Below are 6,529 nucleotides of genomic sequence, written 5' to 3'. Positions count from 1 at the left end.
TGCATATTTAAGCTGGCATTGCTATAATAAAAACATCTTGGGTAAATAAAAATGATCATGCATAATGTTGATTATAATTATAATCAAGTAATTGGTGGTTATTTTACAGATTATGTCAACTAATTATTTGTCATGTCTTTGTGCGAAAAAAAATTAGAATAAATGTATTCCTGATGTGTTTTACCATTTAAGATAATTAAAACGTCATGATACTTTTCCTGACCATGCTTCTCAAACTGTGAATTACAATTTTATCATCCTGTTAGGGTTCTCACATTATAGAATACTCATTATTTATTGTATGGCAATGACTTGTCTCGACTGCTATGAGTACTGACTCATGATTAACAGGTGTCCCTACTGTCCTTATACGTTTCTCACGAAAAGACTGCTGGTTGCAGTTTCTATTAGACTTCTAAAATAATAACATTAAAATGGTATTTATTTTGGTGTTTTCTAAAGGAGGTATTGAATGATATTATTGTATGCATGTTAAACCGTCTGGCAGGATTAATTGAACATGCGTTTATCCTTTTTCCACCGATGCCGATCTCGGGGCAATATCGTTCTTCTACAGAAGAGTTCTTAAGCAGGTGCCCATCTAAGCATTCCTGCGTCACTTGTTGTGTGACGTCATTGTTTGCAAATATTTGGATTTGAAATAAAATACCATGGCTTGCCGTTATATATAGAGATGATGCAATAATGGTCATAGGCAATATTTGAAGTTCGAGAGAAACTGAACAGGCATGTGAGAGCAATGCATGTCAAATATGTCATTCTGGCACTGTTTAATACGTTTGATCGTATTTATATCATGATTCATATGAAGAGAACACACAACGTCTTTTTATCGCAATGATATTTTTTTTTAATTTAAATGTGAAAACGGTTTAAGTGTTTGAATCCAAGTATTTGAATGAGCGAGAGATATACCTATAGTGACGCAAATTGTTTGCACCACGAGAGTTTCCTCACAAGGACCCCAACGGGCACACCTTCTCCCAGCCTCGTTATTTTATATGCCAAGATACAATTCCTTAAGTTCACAACAGCGACCGTTGGCTTCTGAGATAAAACTAAAACTAAGAAAAAAAGTCAAAATTAATTCATAAAGTTACACATTTGGACATTTTTAACAAAATTTCTTCAATTTAGTAGAATTCTTATTTATAATTGAACATGAAACACAAACAAAACGTGTTTTCATCGAAACAGTAATACAAACTATGAAGATGGTTAGGTTGATAATACATTAAATTATAGTACATGTACATTAAATTACATGACAACAAACTTATACCAAATACATAAATATAATCATCACAAACAAAATATACCCTCATCAAAGTATGTTTCCGTTTGATGATGAGCTTACCGCATTAGAATGGTCAATGAAACAAAAGTTTACTGGGACTCGAGTCTACTTGAGGTTTTAGTAAGTAAGTATGGTCGTAGCCCCACACGTGTCCCATCAATTACCATTAATTACAGAAAAAATAAAATAAATAACCCTCATGGATCCATAGAAATCCGCAGGAGAAATAGCAATAACAATCAGAGATTCAAGATTGTATTTTCATTTTTGGGGGTATGTCGTAATGCTTAATAAAGAACCAAACAAAGTTTTTTTTATCAATATGTGATATCTTTTGTGATATTGTTTTTAATAATTTAGCAGTCATAAGTTTACTATGCGAGCAAAATTCATCCACATCCGAACGTACTCAATGGCAAGCGAACCTAACATATTGCGAAATAAATACATCATAAGGCGGGGATATTGGAACATCGCCATCAATAGACAAGTAATTTACAATTTTAAAATAAAATCCGCTTTTCATTAAGATTGATGGTCAACTTATCATCTCTTTCTCCAAGTTGAAGATCTAAAAACAAAGCAATTGGATCGGACGTATTTAAAGTCTGTATAGTATAGGAATTTGATATGTTTCGTAAATAAGAGACTATTCATACTCAAAATGTCATTAATGTACATAAAAGTGTTGTTTAATTTCTCAGAAAGCGCTATATCTCAAATAATAGAGATGTTGATGGTACCCTCGTAACAATATAAAAATAGGTCTGCAAGTAACGATGCATATAAAAAAACATAGGAATACCTTGTTTGCCGATATTACTTATTCCGAAATTAATAATTTTTAATAAATAATTTATCAAGTACAAAACAAAGTATTACATTAACTTCAGAGCATGCTCAGTTTATATATGTGTCTAATTGAGTATTAGTTAAAAACTCGATTATTACCATAAACAGCTAAACATGTAGTCTTTTGTCGCGCAAATGCATTTTTAAAATAAGAGGTTTCAACTATTTGATAAGTATATGTTGAGGAAAAAGTTATTAAGTGTTGAAAAGTCAAATGTTTTTTGGTTTTTTTTTTATCGTGGTGGCATCAAACCTTTTAACTTCAATACTACTAACAACATCTAAAAAATATTGAAACACCAGAATAGGTTTATTCCAGAGTTTTCATATACTCTGTTACAATATATTTAACACGAGTTCAAATCGCAGTCAAACAAGATGTTAGAAATACACATACTTGTTTAGTTAAACATAAGATTGAATTTACAATAAACCGTGATTTTTACGGCGTTTTGTAAATTTGGGGGATCAATGTTGTGTTGGGACTTTAATGATCTTCCTAACTACTTGGTCTCAGTATGATATTTGATTATGTTATGTTCGTTTCATAAAGTGGGTTAGGAATGTAAATACGAGTGGATTGTAACATGAGATTAAAATGAGAGTATTTACCTAATACTTGCTTGATGGTCAGCTCAGGTAGTTACGTGAAAGGGTTATCTTCATTTCTTAGAGTGAAAGGAATCTTTTTGTGGGGGCACCACTGAACCATAAAACTGAGAACCAGAAAAGCTTGTCATTCATTGCTTTTATAAAGCGCGTGCAGGCAAGGAAAATTGACATGTTTGCGGGGTTGACCTCTTGATGTTGTATCGGCCTTCGCATTTCAACCGAGACTCCGATAGCAAATGTTTTTGTAGTCAATTTCAAGGATTTGTATTCCTGAAATTCTGCACAACGTGTGTTTATATCTAATGTATTACAACATAATTATAGAGCTGTGTATGCCTTAAACGATTGTTAACAGGAATTTTGCATACTTATACAGAAGTGGATTGTAGTTTTATTATGTGTCAGAAATGCTGTTTTGTTATTTGCAGATTTTAATGTTTGTGCGTGTTTGTGTTTACTCAAATGTGTGACATTTACAGCTAATTTGCTTTAATTAGGCAAAATATAGACAATGACAAAATACCATTGTGTTGTTCAAAGGTTTGTGGCTTTTCATTGGCCGAAAGGGCTTTTATTGCTTTTTACTTTATCAAGTATTGAATAGGCTCTTGTCAAACTTCGGGTTGTGTTGCATTTAGCCTGAACGTGTTGCGTTTTGAGCTTGTTTGAACCTCTGATTTGCCAAAAATCATACTTTAATATGCTCAAGAACCACAGTCATTGATAAAATCAAGCTCTTTTAACAGAACAAGAGTGCTTGTTTTCTGAATTAAGTATTTGATTATTTAATTCCTAAGATTTTAAACAGCCATTTTCCCTTTTGGAACTTTTATTTTGGCTGGCTGCTGGGTTTCTTGAGAACACTGTCAGAATAAAAAACATCATAAATTGTCCCGAATCTATCTTTTATCAGCCGGATTAAAATGCGTTGCATTTTAATGAAAGGTATTTAGATGGTGAATTAAATATCATATTCCAAGAATTGAATATCCCTTTTACTATTGTTGAAGTTAGAAAGGCTTGTAAAAACTTGATAATGGTAAAGCCAATGGGCCAAATACTTAATAAGCGAGTTCAACAAATAAGGGTGCCATAACGAGATATTGTGTTGTGTTTTATGTGCAATGTTGAATAAGTAATTTAATTATGGTTATTTCCCAGACAAATGGTCAGAAGAAGTTATTGTTCCACTGCATAAGAAAGAAGCTGTAACTGAACCAAGTAATTATAGGGGTATTTTTTTGTTAATCTTAGGCTGGCTTTAGAAAAAAGACTGATAATACATTTGTACCATATAGTATAATCACATGTTAACTTGGTAGCAATTAGAAATTATATGCAGCATTTTTTTACTTTTCCACAGCATTTGATTATGTTGTTAGAGATATTCTCTGGTATAAATTAATAAAATGTGGTGTTAGGGAAAAAAATGTTAGAAAGTCTACGTTCTATGTATCTGAATGTTAAGTTACAAGAAAAAGATAACAATGAATTAAGTGATGATTGTTCATGTTTATTAGGGGTACGTCAAGGAGAATCTCTATCTCCGTTCTTATTTTCCATGTATATTAATAACACAGAAGAGTTTTTATGTACTAACAGCTATCAAGGTATTGATTTTGATATGTTTAATATATTTATATTTATATTACTATATGCTGATGATATAGTGTTTTTTATCTGAAACAGAGTCAGAATTAAAGGGTGGGTTGATATTATTATAAAATTATTGTGAAATATAGAAATTAGGTTTCAATTCAGAAAGGTTATGGTGTTTAGAAAAGAGAGAAGGTTAAGTAAAAATGTAAAATGTATGTATAAGGGTAGATAGTTAGTGGATAAATTTACTTAACTCGGTATAGTTTTTACACCTAGATACTCCTTTTCGAAAAATGTTGATGTTTGTCTAAACAATCATTGAAGGCAGCTTTTAAGCTTAAAAGTTGTTTATATTATTATCCCTGCATTTAAATTAAGCATAGATTGGATCTTTTCGATAAAATAAATTATACAGTCCTAGGTTACGGATCGGAAATATGGGGTCGCAAATATAGTCCTCAAATTGAAAGAATATACTTACGTTTTTGTAAAAATAGTTAGGAGTTAGATTACAGACCCAAAATAATTTGATTTATGTTGAACCTCATAATTTTGTAAAAGGTTAGTTAATATCATAATATATTGGTTAAAGATTGTAACAATCGACACTGTTAAATATGTCAAACTTATATATAATAAACCTCGTACGCAGTTAGAGAACATCCCACATTGTAAGTCTTGTGCTCACACGGTAAGACATTTGCTAAAAGCATAAGGTTTAAATGATGTATAGCGTTAAATTTAAGGTGTTGGTGACATAAATTTGTTCCTATTAGTCCGGCAGCGGAAGTCGAGTACCTTGCATCGGAGTGTATAGAAAATGTTTTTGGGTTTTTTAAGTAGCTCTGACCCTCCAGTTAAGGAATCCGTTTGATAGCCTAGTGCCACCCTTGGGGAAACCGAGATATTCAAGATGGCGTCCAAGATGGCCGCCAAATTTAACCAAAATTAACAATTAAATCGTAATTTTGTTTTAATGATTTAATTCCTGTGCAAAACTAAACCATAAAGTTTTTTTTTCTCATTTATTTTCTACATCGTCAGATGTTTCATCTCAAACACACACGAGTGATACTTGCTTTCAGTACCTTCAATACTATGCCTTTACCTGCCGTAGCAGCAAGTAGTAGTATCTGATCCTGATAGTGCGTGTGCTGCAAGTAAATCTGGAACTATACGTTTGTAGTTGTTGGTTGTGGCTGTTATATCTATAAATAATATGTCTTTCACAGGTCATTCCATTTAACTTTGTTGATATTTTGCTCCAGGTAATGGTGAAGAAGAAGTACAAAACATTATTAATAAGTTTTGACAATATATACTCATATTGATAAAATTACTAAAATGCCTCCGTCGTTGTCCTTTACTATACAAACAGTTTGATGGGCAACAATATTGTCAGTTTCTTTATGTGTGTTGCGCATATAATGATGCGTAATTAATACAGTTGGTGTAACTTCAGTTGGTGAATCTTTATCTCACATAACAATAAGCACTCACATGTCTAGGGAATGAAATGTTGCTACCGACATGATCTCTTTCTTAGGAGGAATTTGCATTGCATTTGACAACTGATGTACGCGCTACGTATGTGATCCTCTGTTTTCCCGTGTTTCAGTTTCTGTGCTGTATCTGGCAAAGAAAAGTAGCCGTCTATAATTATCAATGTTACTTGCTTTGTTGCAGAACGTGCTGACACCTGAACTTGCAAAGACTTTTTCAGCACAGATTTGGATTTGGCAAGTCACATTCAAATCGCTGTTGGAACATGGGACAACTCATATGTCAGCAACTTTTCACATCAAAGTCATGTAAGCTCGCTTGAAGGCCAATCACTCTTGTGAAAATTAATTATGTCTTAAAGACCTTCGTATCACAAGCTTGTACCCTTTCGTGTTTCAGCTTGTGTTCTGGGTCCGTATTCACTTACGTCCCGAGTCTGAGTTAGAGACTCAGGCTCAGAAAAGCGAACATTTAATGTTGTTATAAAAATGTTATTACATGAATATATATTGTCAAAAGTGGATCTGTTACAAATAATCTGTTATACAATCAGGCACATATCTTTTGTCAAAATTATATATATAATAGATATTTTTAAACATTTAAGAATTCAGTTTTTTTTAAACTGAGTCTCAAATTTGATTC

The sequence above is a fragment of the Mya arenaria genome, chromosome 7 (genome assembly GCF_026914265.1).
Source record: "Mya arenaria isolate MELC-2E11 chromosome 7, ASM2691426v1".
Classification (NCBI taxonomy): domain Eukaryota; kingdom Metazoa; phylum Mollusca; class Bivalvia; order Myida; family Myidae; genus Mya; species Mya arenaria.
The sequence above is the reverse complement of the archived record's forward strand: the minus strand, read 5'-3'. Positions refer to the sequence as shown.